At 39.0% G+C, this 20564-nt stretch overlaps 1 protein-coding gene across 2 annotated transcripts in view; it reads right to left on the bottom strand.

Annotated features, from left to right (window-relative positions):
• The window catches only part of UVRAG (UV radiation resistance associated), a 324277-nt gene that overhangs the window by 236097 nt on the left and 67616 nt on the right, over nucleotides 1-20564 (bottom strand). The window lies entirely within an intron of this gene.

Raw genomic sequence — 20564 nt, 5'->3', positions numbered from 1 at the left:
GAGCCCATAGAGAAGAAAAGTTTTATATAATACTAAAACTAATATTAACTTTAGCTAAACTTACAAATTAAGATGTTAACAATAATCCTTGGGGCAGCCACTAAGAAAATAACTAAAAGATGCATAGTGAAAGAAATGAGAAAGGACTCAAATGTTACATGAGAAAATAACTAATACAAAAGAAGGTAGTAATGGAAGAAATGAGGAACAAAAAGAAATAAGAAAACAAATCAAAGAATGGCAGAAGTCCGTCCACCTGTAGTTACAGTGTTAATAAATAGCACTACAATCAAAAGGCAGAGATTGGCAAAATGGATTTTCTTTTTAATGATCCACAATATGCTATCTACAAGAGATGCACTTTAGAATCAAAAACACAAATAGGTTGAAAATGGAAGGATGGAAAGATAGTCTATGTGAGTAGTAACCATAAGAGAGCTGGCATGTGTAAACTAATATCAGACAAACAGACATTAAAACAAAACAAGTGACCAAAACAGACATTATGCAGTTTTAAAAGGATCAAGAAAATATAAATGATTATAAACATATATAGACTTAACATATAACAAAACATATGAAGTCAAAACTACAAAAACTAAAATGAGAAATAGCAGAAGTCAACATCCCACTTTTAACAATGGATAGCACAACCATAAAAAAGAGAAAAGGAAACAAAAAACATCAGCAATACTACAAATCAACTAGACCTAACAGGTGTATATAGCATGCTCCACTCAACAACAACCATACAAGTATCTTCAAATGCACAAAGCATATTCTCTAGGATAGACCATATGTTGTCACCAAAAAAATCTCAATAGATTTCTAAACACTGAAATCACACAAAATATCTCTTCCGATCACAATGGAATAAAACTAAAAATCAGTAACAAAAGGAAATTTGGAAAATTCACAAACTACAAAGTAAACATCATACTCTTAAATGGCCAGTGGGTCAAAGAACAAATCATAAAGTAAATTATTAAATGCTACATTGTATAAAAATACAACATATCAAAACATAGGATACAGTGAAAAAGTACTCAGAGTGAAAAGTACAGCTGTAAATATTTACATTAAAAAGAAGAAAAAGGAGAGAGAGTTCAAGTCAGTAATGTAATAATCTTCTACCTTAAGGAACAATAAAAAGAAAATCTAAACCCAAAGTAAGAAGGAAGCAAATACTGAAGATTAGGGCAGAGATCCTGGTGGCTCAGATGGTAAAGAACCTGTCTGCAACACGAAGATCCAGATTCAATCCCTGGGTCGGGAAGATCCCCTGGAGAAGAGAATGGCAGCCCACTCCAGTATTCTTGCCTGGATAATTACTCGGACAGAGGAGCTTGGAGGGCTACAGTCCATGGGGTCACAGAGTTGGACACGACTGAGCAACTAACCCTTTCCATGAAATATAGAATAAAAAACAATAGAGAAAAATCAATAAAACTAACTTAGTTCTCTGAAAAGGCCAATAAAACTGACAAACATTAAGCCAGCCCAACCAAGAAAAGAGGAGAGAACACTCCAATCACTAAAATCATGAATGATAGTGAGAACATTACCATTAATCTTATAAAGACAGGAAATATTAATTATAGAAAAATACTATAAGAGCCTCTTGATGAAAGTGAAAGAGGAGAGTGAAAAGGTTGGCTTAAAACTCAACATTCAGAAAACTAAGATCATGGCATCAGGTCCCATCACTTCATAGCAGATAGATGGGGAACAATGGAAACAGTGAGAAATTATTTTCTTGGGCTCCAAAATCACTGCAGATGGTGACTGCAGCCATGAAAAGGCACTTGCTCCTTCGAAGAAAAGCTATGATCAATGTAGACTAACATTACTTTGTCAACAATGGTCCGTCTAGTCAAAGCTATGGTTTTTCCAGTAGTCATGTATGGATGTGAGTGTTGGACTATAAAGAAAGCTGAGCACTAAAGAATCGATGCTTTTGAACTGTGGTGTTGGTGAAGACTCTTGAGAGTCCCTTGGACTGCAAGGAGATCCAACCAGTCCATCATAAAGGAAATAAGTCCTGAATATTCATTGGAAGGACTGATGCTGAAGCTGAAACTCCAATACTTTGGCCACCTGATGTGAAGAACTGACGCACTGGAAAAGACCCTGATGCTGGGAAAGATTGAAGACAGGTCAAGAAGGGGACAACAGAGGATGAGATGGTTGGATGGCATCACCAACACATCACCGACTCGATGGACATGAGTTTGAGCAAGCCCCTGGAGTTGGAGTTGGGAAGCCTGGTGTGCTGCAGTCCAGGGGGTTGCAAACAGTCGAACATGACTGTGCTACTGAACTGATGAACAACTGTATGCCAACAAATCAGGGAACCTAAATAAAATGCAAATTCCTAGAAAAACAGAAACGCTCAAAAGCAATTCAGGAAAAAACAGAAAATCTGGACAGATCTACAAGATGTCAAAGAGTTTAGCTAGACTACTCCATGGCACCACCACCTTGGCAGCCATTCTGTTTGGCCAAGCAGCCTTTAGGGCCCTTACACCAACACTAGACCCCTCTTCAGGGAAGCGCATGCCCTAGACCGCGGGCTGCAGAGTTACAAGCAAATGTAGATTCTGTTAATACTTGTGATCAACAGTCTCCCCTGCTTCCCAGGACCTGTATGCTCCACATGCCCCTTAGATAAAAATCCCCATGGAGCTTACCAAAACCCTGCTCTTTTGGTTTGAACTGAACAACCCAGCCCAAGCTCAGGAACCCCAAAGCACTCTACACACAGACTCTAATAAAGACATGTGTCCCAGATCCTCCATTTCTCTGCCTGCACTCTGCCTTGACCTCCCCATGTGGCCACTTCAAAGCCTTCTCTATAATTCCTCCAGAATCTATGAGTAACAAACATCTTTATTTCAATTTCTCTTGTGGTTTTCTGTGCTCCACTCAACAAATGTTAATTTAACAAAGTTACAACAAAACTAAAGAAGTTAAATCAGTAATCATAAAACTCCCAGCAAAGAAAAGCCCAGAACTGCATAATTCGGCAAAATCTACCAATCATTTAAAGAAAAAATAACACCAATCCTTCTCAAAGTCTTCCAAAAAATGAAAGAGGAGGAAATACTTCTTAACTCACTCTATGAGACCGGTATTACCCTGATCCCAAGCCAGATAATAACATCACAAGAAAATTATAGACCAATATCCCTTATATATATAATATATAACATATATATACACATTATAGAAAAAGAATCCTTAACAAAATGCCCTTGAACAAAGAGGGGGTGGGGGCAATGACCCCTACACGGTTAAAAATCCACATATAACTTTACAGTCAGTTCTCTGTATCCACAGTTCCATACACATTGTTCTGCGTCCATGGATTTGACCAGCTGTACATTATGTAGCACTGTGGTTCAGACTTATTTGAAAAAAAAAAAAAACAAACCCACATATAAGTAGCCGTGTCTAGTTCAAACACATGTTATTCAAGAGTCAAATGTATTAGCAAAGCTAATCTGGTCTAGCAATTCTACTTCTGGGAATATACCCAAAAGAACTGACAGCAAAAACTCACAGAAAGAGAAATTTGTACACCCATGTTCATAGGAGCATTATTCACAGTAGTCAAAGGGTGGAAGTAACCCAAGTGTTCATCAACAGATTAACAAATAAAATGTGGTATATTCATATAACGGAATACTAGTTATCCTTAAAAAGGAAAGAAATTCTGACACATGCTGTAACACGCATGACTCTTAAAGACATTATGTTAACTAAAACAAGCTAGTGACAAAAGGACAAATATTGTGTGGCTCCACTTATATAAGGTACCAAGAGCAGTCCAATTCATAGAAACAGAAAGCAGAAGGGTGAGCGCCAGAGACTCGAGGAGGAGGGAGATGGGGAGTTACCACTTAAAGGGTAGGTAGAGCTTCAGTTTCAGGAGACAGAAGGAGTTCTGGAGAGGGACAGCAGTGACAGCTCTAAAACAAGGTGAACGTCCTTAAAATGGTTAAGATAGTGAATTTTATATTATTTATATTTCACAATTAAAATAATTTTTTAGAAAAAGATTTATACACCAGGAGCAAGTGGTATTTACCCAAGGTATGTAAAGGTGGTTTGATAAATGAAAATCAAGTCAACACAACATATCAAGTTGACGGATTCATATTTCCCAATTCAATATTTGCTACAAAGCAATACTAATCAAAACAGCGTTGTACTGGCATAATGACAGACATATACATCAATGAAATAGAACCAAGAATACAGAAATAAATTCACCTATCTATAGTCAACTGATTTTAAACAAAGGTGTCAGGACTGAGAAAGAACAGTCATTTCAACAATGATGCTGAAACAACTAAATGGCCACATGCAGAAGAATAAAGTTGGACCCATTCCTAACACCGTATACAAAAATTGCAACTAGCATCAAAGACATAAGACAATAAAACCATTAGGGCACCTAATGGTTGCCAACCCTAGTATACTGCTGTTGGGAACACAAAGTGGTCAGCAGCTATGGAAAACAGTTTGGCAATTCCTCAAAAAGTGAAGCATAGAATTACTATATCATCTAGCAATTCCACTCCAAGATATAAAACCGAAAGAACTGAAAACAAATTCTTGTACATAAATGTTCACAGCAGCACTATTCACAACAGCCAAAAGGTAGAAACAATTCAAACACCAATCAGTGGATGAACACTATATAACCTCAGAGGTTATCTGCAAAACCTCGATTTGCCAATGGATTCTTAGATATGACGCCAAAAGCATAAGCAGCAAAAGAAATAATAGATAAATTGGACTTCATCAAAATTAAACTTCTGTGCAACAAAGAACACTATAAAGAAAGTAAAAAAAAAAATCCAAAAAAAAAGGGAGAAAATATTTTCAAATCATGTATCTGATAAAGGGCTAATATCCAGAATACATAAAGAAGTCTGACAACCCAACAACAAAAAGACAACCCAATTATAAACTGGGCAAAGGACTCAAAGAGACACTTTTCCAGAAAAGATATACAAACAGCCAACAAGCACATGAAAAGAAGCCCAGTATCACTAGTCATTAGGGAAATGTAATCCAAAATCACAATGAGATTCCACTTAGTATTTTGTAAAAAAATAAATAAATAAACAAAATTTAAAATTTGGAAAAAAACAAAAAATAATGTTGGTAAAGATATGGAGAAACTGGCAACCCTAGTATACTGCTGTTGGGAACATAAAGTGGTCAGCAGCTATGGAAAAAAGTTTGGCAATTCCTCAAAAAGTGAAGCATAGAATTACTGTATCATCTAACAATTCCACTCCAAGGTATAAAACCAAAAGAACTGAAAACAAATTCTTGTACACACCAGCACTATTCACAACAACCAAAAGGTAGAAACAATCCAAACATCCATCAGTGGATGAACAGATAAACTAAATATGGTATATTCATACAATGGGACATCACTCAGCCAAAAAGAGAAGCACTGACACATGCTACATTTGGATGCACCTCAAAACCACTAAGCAGCCAGACATAAAAGGTTATGTATTGTACGATTCCATTTATATTCAATACTCAGAATAAGTGAAACCATAGAGAGAAAAGCAATGGCACCCCACTATAGCACTCTTGCCTGGAAAATCCCATGGACAGAGGAGCCTGGTGGGCTGCAGTCCATGGGGTCGCTAAGAGTCGGACACGACTGAGCAACTTCACTTTCACTTTTCACTTTCATGCATTAGAGAAGGAAATGGCAACCCACTCCAGTGTTCTTGACTGGAGAATCCCAGGGATGGTGGAGCCTGGTGGGCTGTCATCTATGGGGTCGCACAGAGTTGGACACGACTGAAGTGACTTAGCAGCAGCAGAGAGAAAAGCAAGCTGGTAGTTGCTGGGGGCTGGGGAACACTAAATGGAGAGTGAACGCTTAATGGCATTTTCTTTTGCTGTGATAAAAATGTTATGCAACTTGATGGAGATAGTGTTTGCACAACATTGTGAACATTCCCAATGCCACTGAATCACACACTTCAAAATGCTTAGGGAATTCGCTGGTGGTCCAGTGGCTATGACTCAGCGCTTTCACTGCTGGGGCCTGGGTTTGATCCCTGGTGGGGAAACTAAGATTCCACAAGCTGTGCAATGAGGCCAAAAAACAACAACAAAAAAAAAAGCATAAATTCATGTTATATAAATTTCAACCCAACTAAAAGGAGAGGGAGTTGGCTGTGAAATAATCTACATATCATGAGGGCAGCTGAAGAGGAAAGACAGAGACAGGAGATAATCCTATAAATGAGCTACAAAAAGACACAGAAATAAACTTAAGATTCTCAGGAGAAATGATTGGTGACACTCCACTTAGCTGTTTTTATTTTATGCAAAAAGCTGCCAAACATCTTTTCTACTAAAAACTTATCCACACTCACATACAACTAAAAGCAACACATTATAGCAAGAACTCTAGGTCTTAATCCACTCTGCCTATCATGGAAGTGAAGAAAACCATTTAAATCCTCTAGGTCTTAGTTTCTTTAACAATAAAATGAGATGAGACTACTACTAATATAAACAATGAACAATAATAGCCAAACACAAAAGTAACATGTGTGAGCATTCACAGTATTCCAGGCAGTGTTGTTTTTCATGTTAAATGAATGTTTTGATATTAACATTAAAGGTAAACATACATAATACGAGACGCTGTGAAACAGGTACTATTCTTATCCCCACTTTAAAGGTAAGGAAACTGAGACACAGGGAGGATTAAGTGGAAGGGCCATACAGTCTGGCTCCACAGCTTGTGTCCTTAATGACCATGCTCTACTTGATCTCTAAAACCTTTTCCAGTTCTCAAATTCTGGGTCCATGTATATCTAAGGCAACTCAAGGGCATTATTAAACCCTTCTGCTTCAGCCACAACTCAGCAATTAACATTCTTGAAATATGCTAAGAGCCTTGCTCTGAATGACATCTAACGTCACCAGATGTGCAATCCCGACAGACCTCTGATGAAGGATCATAATGGAAAGAAACGGCTCATTTGTATCTGGTTATCTGTGTGAGATAATGCCAAGTGCCAAAGAGCCCCAAGGAGATTTACATGTCACTCAAAATTCTCCTGAAGCCAGGCCTAACAATTCTTTTTCAAAGAAACAAACAGAATAGGCACCAGTCTGGGTGAGTGCCTATTAAACTGCTCAAGGAAACAGATAATTTCACATACCCAAAGTCCAAAAGTAATTCCAGGCAGATGATCAGGTGTGTTTCTAGATCAGTGATCTACAAACTTTCTCAGTCAGCGGCCAGATTGTAAATATTTAAGGCTTTGCAAACCACACCATCTCCATTGCATACTTTCCTTTGTTTTTGCCTTCAAATTCTTTACAAATGCAAAAACCATTCTTGGCTCGAAGGCCACATAAAAACATGTGGGGACTGTAATTTGCTTATCCATGTACTAGGTCACTGAATAAGTCGACTTTTAAAATGTGTTACTGTACGTTTTGAGAGTTGTCAGTTACTAAAACAATCAAAGACAATCCTTTATTAAAACTATAAAAGTTCTTCTAAAATAATCCTGTGGACAGGATGACTGTTTATGAAGAAGCAAACAACAATATACACATATACATATTCATTTCAGTGTTTACTGAATATCTAATACATACAAGATGCCAGGCAATTTCTATCATCCTTATAAAAGTATACAACCTAATAAAGTATATAACCCAGCTTAAGGTTCCAAGTGAAGTAAAACTGCTTGTAAGAAAGGTTAAAAAGAAAAGCTATAGGAGTTCCAATATGGTAAAGATTCCACCTAGTAGAAGCAGAAACATCAAAGGCTGCAGGGGTAGCAACACTTGGGATAGATTAACAAGTACAGAAAGCTGAATGGCAGTGAAGGAAAGTCCCACACAGACTGAACACCTTTAGCTGAAGCATGGCAGTGGGAAAACATAAGCTGTATTCAGAGAAAATTAAACAGTGGTCCAATTTGTTCAGCTCCAATGATGTCAAAATTACTTGGAACACCAGAGGGGAAAATAGTGGGAGATACAGCTGTGTGACAAGGTTGAGAGGCCCGGACACAGAAAGCCTTGAATGTCACACTAAAAAGTGAGACAACCTTCATAAGGACTCATGAAAAGTTTCCGACAGTGTAGGACAATGATCAAAGCTGCATTTAAGGAAGGTTACTCTGGTAATGACACACACGACAAACTAGAGGAAGCAGAAAGCCCAAATACCCGTTAGGAGGCTATTTTAGAAATCCACATGTACTAGAGGGAACGAGAACTCAAATTTTGAAGAATAAAGGAGACAGACAGAGAAAAGAAGTAAAGATAAAAGCAGAGATATACCCAAAAGTACTATACCACTGACTGAACGTAGGCTGATGGAGAAAAGGAAATTAGGTCAGAGATTTGGCCACATCTAGCAGACCAGAAGTAACTCCATACAACCTTTAAAGCAAAGGAATAAAAAAAAAAATGAAAGTATGCTTTAGGAATAAGATTAATCAGGCAGTGGTGAATCAGACAAAGCGGATACAAAGAGACCAGAGCCACAGGCTCGCCAGGAAACTACTGCAGTAATCCTGCCTTATGAAGGTGCCAAGCTGAGCTTGGATCATGGCAATTGGATAGGGAAAAGCAGCCAAAAATGAGTGATTTCATAGAAGGACTCAAAAGAGTCCAGGAGCTGAATGAATTGAATGGATAAAAGAAATCAATCAAGGCTAACTGCAAAATTTGAGACCTCGATAAATGAAAAAAATAGTTAATAAAAATGCAAAAAAAACCCAAAAAACTGGAAGGAAGAGCAAACCTGGAGAGAAAATGAAAGAGATCCATTGAAAATATAATAATTTGCAAACGGAAGATGTCTATGAAGAAGTGGTCAGAAACTATTTAAACACAGATGAACGAGAATTTTGAACAACATGCTATGCAACTGATGACAATGAAGCAGTATATCCCAGCAGAGTTTTAAATGATCTGCTGCTACAACATTCATTCACTCATTCAACAAATGTTTACTGAATTATTACTACATGCCCAGCACCGTGCTAAGCACTAGGGATAATTCTTTTATAGACAATGTCCCTGCTCCTACACAGTGCACAGTCTAGTAAGAAAGAGAGTTGAGCAAATGCGTAATCAGAATATAACTAGTTAAGGACAACGACAAGAAAAATGAAAAGCAAGGTTCAATGAGAGTACATAGAGGGGTGTCCAAACTAAACTTAGGGCTATGTCACAGAAACCATTCTATGGAAATGAGGTCTAAGCTCTAAACCTGAAATAGATAAATTTTAGCTTTTTAAGAAACTGTTATGGGTGAGGTGCTTCAAAAGCAAGAATTAGATCACTGTAAGACCTTACAAGTCCATTAATTACTCTGAAATGACCTGAATAAGAGAGACATGATGAACATTTTAGAAAGATAAATCTGGCTCCAATGTCAAGAACCAGGAAAGAAACAAATGTTTAGCAGGTATCTCAAGTAGTGATTCAAAAAAGTAACTCAGAAAAAGAAGGGAGCGTTTAGGATGACTCCCTGCTCTGACTTGAGAAAATGCACGGACAACAGTACCACGCGCTGAACCAGGGAATACAATAAGGGAGGGGAGACTGAGCTCAGTGTAGGAGCTGTAGGGAAGAAGTGTCTCTCAGATGGCTGGGCGGCATCACCGACTCAACAGACCTGAGTCTGAGCAAACTCCGGGAGACACTGAAGGACAGGGAAGCCTGGCGGCCTGGCGTGCTACAGTCCATGGGGTCACAAAGAGTCACACGTGACTTAGCGATTGAACAACAATGAGTCTCTGAAACACTCAAGCAATCTGACTCAAGTCTAGATATATGGAAGTACTGACTGGAGAAGCAGACTTGGGAGAGATCTGAATCATCCAGACACAATGTGTTGATGAGAAGACAAAAGGTCTGAGTGGAAGCCTGAGGACAATACCTTAAAGGCCCCAGCAAAATCCTGCCCCATGGGACTGATAGTAGACTATATATGGGTATGTGTGTGTGTGTGTTCAGTCACTCAGTTGTGTCCGACTCTTTGTGACCCCATGGACTGCAGCCCACCAGGCTCCTCTGTCCATGGGATTCTCCACGCAAGAATACTGGAGTGGGTTGTCATTTCCCACTCCAGGGGAGTTTCCTGACCCAGGGATCAAAGCCATGCCTTCTGTGTTGGCAGGCGGATTCTTTACCACTGCACCACCAGGGAAGCCCCAGTAGACGATATACATTATGCTTAAAACTGTTAAGCGAGCTCTGCAAATAGTCCCTCTTCTATTTACTTACGGAGAATAAGGAATCATAATGGACAATGGAGAAAAAAAAACAACCTGTGGCTCATTCTACTACTTGAGCACATTTTCAGATATAGATAATGAGCATACTTTTTCAAAATTTAGTATTTATTTGTACAAGGACAGGGAAGCCTGGTGTGCTGCAGTCCATGGGGTCGCAAAGAGTTGGACACGGCTGAGTGACTGAACAACAATTTGTACAACTCGTCCTAAAATGGCTACCTGAAGAATCAAAAGAAAGCCTGTGTTCCTATGTGTGTATGTCAGTTTGGATACTAACACACTTTTAAGTGTCACTAAGGTTTAAACTGAGAAAAATGTGCGTGTATCTCTGTCAAGCACCTTCAAACCTCAGACACTCACTGCCACTGAGCTCTGACGAAGCCCAGATGCTGAGCTGCTAAGGAGGGAAAGTGAGACTGCTTCCTGACACTGAACCTCAGCTGAATATGCAGATTCCCCCAGATATGGTCTGAGGTTTGAGACAGCATATGTTTTCTTCTCCTTCAAAACAGAAGCAATGAAAATAAGAATAATGCTATTAAGCAAAGGTATACAGATCCTGAAACTAAATTCTTTCTTTTTCTTAATTCAAGTCAATAGGGATGAAGAGGTTCTTCTTCACTAGTGTGAACTGAAGGTTCACACTTCAGTGTTTTAAACTACTCTCAAAAAATGATCACAATCATAGTCACACACTCCAAATATGAAATGGATTAAATGTCACCAATACAACTCCGTAAAAAGAGGGTTGACAGTGACCCTGCTGAAGTAGCCATCCTTTAAGAGAAAAGTGTACTACAGAACAGAGACAGAACCCATGTGATCCTAGTGGACCTCATTCACTCAAGAAAAACATCTTCTAAGCCAAGTCTACACTAAATCCTGAGACTAAAACAATGAGGAAGAGACAACCTCAGCCCTAAGGAAGACTACACTCTAACAGGAGGAAGGACATACAAACAGTTATTGTAATTGTGAGGAGAGAGAAGTTAGAGGGAAGAGAAGGCAACAGTGATATCATGCTAACTAGGCGAAAAAGTCGAAGAAAGCATTCCCAGCTTTCTAGAGAAACAATTTAAATGGAAACTGACTCCCAGAGGGAAAAGTTAAAAAAAAAAAAAGAAAAAAAAAGTCAAGAATGCCCTCACGACAAATCTAAGAAAGAATAATAAAGATGAGTTTACAAAATTTAAACAAAGTTTTCAACTCTCTGAACCCCCTAGTGAGGATGAGTCTGGAGCTCTGTTTCTGTTTACTTTCTAAGAAACTAAAACATCTATATGGAGAGCCGTGCTTGGCTTTGAATATTCCACTATTAAAATTCTGAAAAGCTCAAAAATTGTGCTAAGGAGACAAGATCCTCCAAATTCCTAACAGGAAACGTGGCATTTTCCCAGATTATTCTCTGGCTTCAATGAAGAGAGAGAATGGGGACCACACTGCAGCAGCAGGATTTATAAATATGAATTACAGGATGAGATGATTTTCCAAACATCTGTCAGAAGCTAATCTGATCCAAAAGAAGAGGGGGCGGGGGTAAGGAGAGAGACTCAGAGGAAAGCCAAACAGACTAACATGTGGAAATTTTGTGGACTTTGGTGGGTTGATGGCCTCTTGGGCATTGCATGCCCACTCTACAACGATACATACCCAAAGTCTGTACAATAACATACTTTATACCATTCAGAGCACTTATGTATGTACCCTCATTTGATCCAAACAATGCACATAGTAGATATCTCTAGGTAAATGTAAAGAAAGTGACGCGGTACTTTGACATGCTCTGTGAAGTAGGAAGAAATCTAGAGATACCACATAGCATAGTTGTCAAGACGCTTTTGAATAAATCAGACCTGGTTTCAATCATTGTTCTGCTACTTACTAAGTCAAGGCTACGGTTCTTCCAGTAGTCATGTAAGGATGTGAGAGTTGGACTATACAGAAAGCTGAGCGCCAAAGAACTGATGCTTTTGAACTGTGGTGTTGGAGAAGACTCTTGAGAGTCCCTTGGACTGCAAGGAGATCCAACCAGTCCATCCTAAAGGAGATCAGTCCTGGGTGTTCACTGGAAGGACTGATGCTGAAGCTGAAACTCCAATACTTTGGTCACCTGATGCAAAGAACTGACTCATTGGAAAAGACCCTGATGCTGGGAAAGATTGGAGGCAGGAGGAGAAGGGGACAACAGAGGATGAGACGGTTGGATGGCATCACCGACTTAATGGACATGAGTTTGGGTAAACTCCAGGAGTTGGTGATGGACAGAGGCCTGGCGAGCTGCAGTCCATGGGGTTGCAAAGAGTCGGACACAACTGAACTGAACTAAAGTAATCCTGGATTAGTAGTTGAACGTTTCCTTCTAGGATACTGTATCTATAGAATGATGATAACTACCTCATGGAGCTGTTATACTGATTAAATAAAATATGAAAAGTAGATAGTATAATGTCTGACATACAGTAGGTACTCAATAAACAAAAACTAGCAATGATAATTTTCAAAAGTTCATATTCACCTGAGTAATACTGTTTTTAGGATACCACACCAGCTCAAATAATTCAGAAACAAGATTTTACCCTGGACTTAAACTGAGCTCAGATACCTACAGGTTTTATTAACAAAGCTAGCAGTTATTAATTAGAAACAGCCCCTTAAGATCTGCCTGGTCTGTTTCCTGTATTTCATAATCTGCTTGAGGGGGCAGGGTGGGGACAGAGCTCTTCAAGGAAAACTGAATAAAATATGTATAAGAATGAGCTATTTTTTGTGATCCTCCAACCTTCACTTGATGACGTACTGAGAGATCTGGGTAGAAATTATACCATATCCCTTTCTCTGTTGTTAAAATACAGGCAGTACTTGACACACTTAATCCCCACTTCTGAATGTTCCGCTTGAGTACCATGTGGGACGTGCTTTGGAAACAAGTTAGCATCCATGAATTTGACCCGCAAGAGGAAACAGCCATCTTTTTAATTTCTCAGTTCTATAAAGTTAACTAGACAAAAATCTCTTTTCAAAGTTTCAGCATCTTCAGTTTGAAAACAAAAATACTAATACTTTGCCCACCTGAGTTGTTATAAGTTAAAGACAGTATCTTTAACAGCATTTAATCACACAAATGAAAGGATGGAAGAAACCTCAAAATGCACTTAAAAGAAGAAAATCATCTATATAATGAAGAGCATATCTAGAAAGACACAGATCTATGTTCTGATCCTGGTCCTGCCACTAACTCATCCTGATTTCCTGATCATTCATTTATTCCCCAAATAGTTACTGTTAGCTGCTAGATGCCTGCAGCTGCTATTACTACTAAAACTTCCAATAGCAGTCACTCTGCCTTCCCTACAGAACAGAGCAAAATAATTTACAGAGCTATGAAACTATGTGATGATTTTTTATATTACATTTGATATTATTATAGCTATGTCTAAGTTACCACCTAAAGCATGAAGCTACTCTCCATGTCAAGTTCAAGGGGCTCTCTAAGCCTCAGTTTCTTTGCCTATGAGAAAAGAGCACTGAGTTAAATAAATCTAATATTCCCTCCAGCATTAATCAGCTGACAAGAATTTTTTTAGTTTGAAATGAGGAACCTAAAACTAAGAGAGGTTAATTGATCTGCTCCAGGATACACAGTAGCAGAACAAAACTGGGATTAGAAATCAGGTTTTCTACTTAGCAAAAGTATCATGCCTTGACCAATATAAAATAAGGAATTCCCATTTGTACAGGCTCTGAAACTTGCTGTTGTCCCTAAATCTTCAATCTCAGTTGGACTATGTACTTGAGATGACCAACTCATGTGGGTTGCATTTGTGAAATTAATCACCAAACTGTTATTTCAATCTCCTGAGCATTTTACTCCAAAAAGATTTGATCCTTTTTATTTGGATCCTTGTTATTCAGTCACTCAGTCATGTCGGATTCCTTATGACCCCATGGAATGCAGCACGTCAGGCTTCCCTGTCCTTCACTATCTCCTGGACTTTGCTCAATTCTACTCCGGCTTCAATTTTTTTTTCCATTAAAATGAGAATGCATTGCCATCTACTGGACTCTGAAGACATTGCTGCTACAGTTTTTTGTCTGAGAACAAGAATTCTTAACAATTTAAAGCTTTTTATACTTTATCAATAACATAATAGTTACTATGACAATATAAGTTATATAAAAATAAAACTCCAAAAGTTGAGGCTAGGGATAAGGTAGGGTAAGAGAGAAAAATACTATCTCTTTGAGATTTTTCATCTCAATTATTGCTATGACAGTTCTAAATATAGCAAGCATTCACCTACATTTGTTAACAAAGTGAGCCCCTCCTACATGCCAGGCACTGTTCAAGGGACACAACTGCTGACAGAGTGGTAAGTATTAGAGAGTGATCCCTCTTTTCATATGGTTTAGAGACCTCTGAGTAGTGGTGTCCATACTGAACTTTCCTCATGTGCCAGGCTCATAATATGCATCATCACCTTTAATATTCAAAATAATTTATGATGAGGAAGAAACTGTTATCTCCACTCACAGACAAAAAAACAAACTCAGAGATGACTCAGTTTGCCCCAAATCTCTCTCATGGGTAAGCAGAAGTGGTGCCTGGAATTCAACTCACATCAATCTGACTCCAACACCCATATTCTTAACCACTAGGAGTGTCCATTCACCCAAGCAGCTGTCAGCATTCTTCCGAAAAGAAAAGTTGTTGCCAAAAAGAAATTCAGATAATGATAACTTCACATGTCTGTATTAAAGGTAAAACTCCTGCACAGGGATCTGAAAAGTTTCCAGCTTACTGGGTCAAGAGCTGGCCCAACAGCCTCTCTACTGGAGGAGCCTCTATTCCCCATGCTCCTCCAACTGCCCTCCTAGTAGCAAAATCCACCTGGGAAACATCTCTCTCGGTCACCTAGCCTGATTCACCAACCCCTTCCTAAGGTTCTCTTCGAATCAGTTATAGTTCTGCTATAACTCACTGTGTTAAGATCCAAACAACTGACATCAAAAATAATTTTCCAAAAAAAAAACTATTTGTAAATTGCAGCTCTTCTGGAAAAAAATGCTACTTTATCTCAGGTAAAAGAATAAATGTTGGTGAGTCTACACCTAACATTTCTGCATCCCAGAGTACTTAGTAATGGGCATATAGTAGGTACTTGATATGTACTGATAGGAAAAAATAATGAATCAAGTTTACAACTAAAAACAGATTTTTATTATCATTTATTCAATTATTTTTTGTCTGCATTGCTGTTCAATATGTAAGAGTTTAATTTGTATGCCAAATAAATGGAACTTTACTACACAAAATTAACAAGGTGTCACTTCCTCATAATGCCAGCAGAAGTTTCTGAATGAAGGATTCAGACCCACAGTATATATTTTAGTCAAAGATTTTCAAATATATTAAGTAGTTTCCAAACACATCCCTGGAAGTGAGAATGAATACTCATCCAACACAGTAAAAAGCTGAGACATTTACTAGATTCCTAACAACTCAACAAAAATGAGTAAATCCTTTTTGAGAAGCAGATAAACGAAGGCAAAAATTTTGAGCAAATAAGCTTCAACTTTTAGACCATGGTTGAAAAGTTTAGACCACAGATTCACCTAGAACCGGACATCCTGGAATGAGAAGTCAGGTGGGCCTGAGGAGGCATCACTACGAACAATGCTAGTGGAGGTGATGGAATTCCAGTTGAGCTATTTCAAATTCTAAAAGATGATGCTGTGAAAGTGCTACACTCAGTATGTCAGCAAATTTGGAAAACTCAGCAGTGGCCACAGGACTAAAAAAGGTCAGTTTTCATTCCAATCCCAAAGAAAGGCAATGCCAAAGAATGCTCAAACTACCACACAACTGCACTCATCTCACACGCTAGTAAAGTAATGCTCAAAATCCTCTAAGCCAGGCTTCAGGAATCCGTGAACCATGAACTTCCTGATGTTCAAGCTGGTTTTAGAAAAGGCAGAGGAACCAGAGATCAAATTGCCAACATCTGCTGGATTATCGAAAAAGCAAGAGAGTTCCAGAAAAACATCTATTTCTGCTTTATTGACTATGTCAAAGCCTTTGACTGTGTGGATCACAATAAACTGTGGAAAATTCTGAAAGAGATGGGAATACCAGACCACCTGACCTGCCTCTTGAGAAACCCATATACAGGTCAGGAAGCAACAGTTAGAACTGGACATGGAACAACAGACTGGTTCCAAATAGGAAAAGGAGTGCGTCAAGGCTGTATATTGTCACCCTGCTTATTTAACTTATATGCAGAATACATCATGAGAAATGCTGGACTAGAAGAAACACAAGCTGGAATCAAGATTGCCGGGAGAAATATCAATAACCTCAGATATGTAGAGGACACCACCCTTATGGCAGAAAGTGAAGAAGAACTAAAGAGCCTCTTGATGAAAGTGAAAGAGGAGAGTGAAAAAGTTGCCTTAAAGCTCAACATTCAGAAAACGAAGATCACGGCATCCGGTCCCATCACTTCATGGCAAATAGATAGGGAAACAGTGGAGACAGTGGCTGACTTTATTTTTCTGGGCTCCAAAATCACTGCAGATGGTGACTGCAGCCATGAAATTAAAAGACACTTACTCCTTGGAAGGAAAGTTATGACCAACCTAGACAGCCTATTCAAAAGCAGAGACATTACTTTGCCAACAAAGGTCCGTCTAGTCAAGGCTATGGTTTTTCCTGTGGTCATGTATGGATGTGACAGTTGGACTATAAAGAAAGCTGAGTGCAGAAGAATTGATGCTTTTGAACTGTGGTGTTGGAGAAGACTCTTGAGAGTCCCTTGGACTGCAAGGAGATCCAACCAGTCCATCCTAAAGGAGATCAGTCCTGGATGTTCATTGGAGGGACTGATGTTGAAGCTGAAACTCCAATACTTTGGCCACCTGAAGCGGAGAGCTCACTCATTGGAAAAGACCCTGATGCTGGGAAAGATTGAGGGCAGGAGGAGAAAGGGATGACAGAAGATGAGATGTTTGGATGGCATCACCGACACAACGGACATGGGTTTGGGTGGACTCCGGCAGTTGGTGATGGACAGGGAGGCCTGGCATGCTATGGTTCATGGGGTCGCAAACAGTCAGACATGATTGAGCAACTGAACTGAACTGAACTGAACTGAACTTTAGACCATGGTGGCTGAAGATACTTTAACATGGACAGAGGAAGAATTAACAGCAACATAATCATCAGATATGTTTCTGGTTACAGATAACATAAAAAACCAGGAATGCTGACGAACTGGTCAACAAAAACTTTAGTCACTATTTTAAAAGTTGCTTTAAAACATGCTTCCTTGTGATAGCTTCACAAGTAACCTTTTATCTTCCATACAGAACATACATTCTTAAAGCCTTGCTGCCTTAGAATATTTTAATCCTTCATGAAATATTTCAGCCACAGATATTCTATCCATATTCAGTGACTGTGATTACAAGTGTATTTGGACTTACTCCTGTCACTGTACCACATGCTTCTGTTTCCTATTTGTTTTCTTTTTTGTTTTCCTTTTCTGGCTCCTATCAAGTTGACAGAGTTGGCTATTCCTTATATTCCCTTTTTTCCCTCTGCCAATTAAAAATCTACATTGTTTCTAGTATTTAGTAGGTATCTTGACATTTTTACCATGCACACTTAACCACAAGCTATTATAAGAAATTTTAAACTTGTTTACTATCTCTAGCCTCCTCCCGAACAAATCAATGAGTCCTACTCTTCCAACAGCCTCCCTCCCCTTATCACTGTTGTCTGGAGCAAACAGAGTCCTCACAGTTTCTGTGGAGAAGGGTCGGTTGCTTTTCCTCCAATCCACTGTGAGCTGATACTTTAATAAAATACAATAAAAAGGCACAATAATGTCAAATGGCTACAGAAGTTTAAAAACATTCACTTTTTTATACTTGGCTTACCACAGACTGGTGGCAGTTCTAGCCAGCTCTGGGCCACTTTGAACAACAGTGGTGATCTGTTTTATCATTTATGGTATAAATTAGTTTTTGTGTGCTGTTTGGTTTGTCAGTAGTGAGCCAAATTCACTAAGGTTTTACCACTTTCATACACTCTGCTATAACTTGCTGCTATATCCCACATCTTCGCTTTGGGATCAATTCTTTATCTACCACATTCAGTATAGTTAGAAGCAGTAAACCCTCAGTCTTCAGGTACTTAAAATTGTCTTTCTTTCACCCTCACTCTTTACTGAATGTTTACCAGAAATAGAATTGTATGTTAACAGTTAACAGCACTTTGAAGATACATTTCTTCTTGAATCTACTGTTGCTGATGAGAAGTCTGCTGTCAGTCTAATTTATAGGGAATATTTCCTTTCTCTCTATGAGCTTTTAAGATTTTCCCTTTTAAAATTATCCTTACAGATGACTGGTGTCCCTAAGATATCTTTTTTCAGCCTGCTTTTGTAATAGGGAGAGCCCTGTCTCAGCTTATATGTTCATTTAGTGTCACTTTGCCCAGAGAAGCCCATCTTTCAGCCAGTTTTATCAAATGCTTCTGCCCACTTCTTTGTGCTTCTATTCCATTTGTTTCCGAGACGTTTATTATCTTGCTTTTTGTTTGTTTTAGCAAAGAATGTCTCTTTAAACTTCTCTGATTTCATCAGTTGCTGTCTTTGGTTTGGTTCAAAATCAAACCAAAACAAAAACCTCTCTTTCTTTAGTCTGAGATTCCACAAAAGATTTCGCTCCCTTTTCCTCATCCATCTCTCACCATTCCTTCTCTGCCACTTTTTACAACATCTCCTCCCATATTTGGCCTTTAAAAGTGGGAGATCCTCAGCCCCATTACTAAGTCCCTTTTTTCTAAGTACTGCTTGTCCTTGGTCTATCTTATCTGAACTCATGATATCAGTAACTATTTGCCATTGTTATACTTCACTATTTATATCTCTATCTTGCTTCTCTCCTCTGAACTCCAGATTCATATAATCCAAATGTCTCCTTTAAAAGCTACACAGGGCTATCTTGAGGTATTCTCAAAGTCTATATGATCAAATCTCAACTCACGATTTGCCTCCAGCAAAGCTGGTCTTCCTCCAGTTCCTTAGCTCTCTCAGTGCCTGGTACTTTTACCCATCTGGTTACTTCATCTAAGCCAGAAAACCAAAGGCATCCTTAACACCTTCTTTTTACCTCTATCCTCTACCCTAAATTCAAACCAAGTCCTAATGATTTTACCTCCTAAAACTTTCCTAAATCTATTTGCTATTCTACCATAACCCTGTTCCAAAGTATCAAATCTCTTACCTGAAACACTTATGAGTAAGATCCTTCTTACTGTCTTCCCACATACATTCTTGCTGCTTCTAAAATCAGTCCTTATAGCAGCCAGAGTGAAACTGAAAGTGAAAGTGAAGTCGCTCAGTCATGTGCGACTCTTTGCGACCCCATGGACTGTAGCCTATCAGGCTCCTCCGTCCATGGGATTTTCCAGGCAAGAGTGCTGGAGTGGGTTGCCATTCCCTCCTCCAGGGGATCTTCCCGACCCAGGAACTGAACCCGGGTCTCCCGCATTGCAGGCAGACGCTTTACCGTCTGAGCCACCAGGGAAGCCCTGGTGAAATTATTAAAACACAAATCCAATTATACGTCTGCCATGGTAAAAATCCTTCAACACACTTCACTGCTCTTAGGATAAAATCTTCTAAGAGGTTCTGTTATGTGGTCTCTGACTACCTTGCCAGCCACATCTGGTATCATTTTCCCTTATTACCCAGACCTTCCTTCAGTCCCTTAAAACTCACCACTTCCTCTAGCATTTCATGGCCTTCCAATATTACCCTGCTCTACTCAGAATGCTCTCTCTATTCAGCCCTCACTCTCTCTACATTGTTCAGTTCCATTCATCCTCAGGATTGTAACCTTAAAAGTCAAGCCCCGAAGACCTTTCTTGAGCCACTAGAGTAGGTAAGATCATCACACGCTTTTATAGCAGCACTTGCCACCATTTACGTTTATATAGTTACCTGTCAGGTTACTTTACAGTGTGTGTCTCCTCCATACACTCCATGACAGCAGGGAAACCTGTCTGCTCACCACTGTACCCTGAGCACTTAAGAACACAGGAGCCGATGTATAGCACGTCCTCAATAAATAGCCACTGAATGGGCGCAGCATTCTAGCAATAGCATTTCAGATCATCAAGAATCAGGAAACAACATAATCACTAAGGAAATCATGTAGAAACTCATTTCACTG

Source organism: Budorcas taxicolor, chromosome 15 (assembly GCF_023091745.1).
Source record: "Budorcas taxicolor isolate Tak-1 chromosome 15, Takin1.1, whole genome shotgun sequence".
In the NCBI taxonomy this organism is placed as follows: domain Eukaryota; kingdom Metazoa; phylum Chordata; class Mammalia; order Artiodactyla; family Bovidae; genus Budorcas; species Budorcas taxicolor.
The sequence above is the reverse complement of the archived record's forward strand: the minus strand, read 5'-3'. Positions and strand labels throughout refer to the sequence as shown.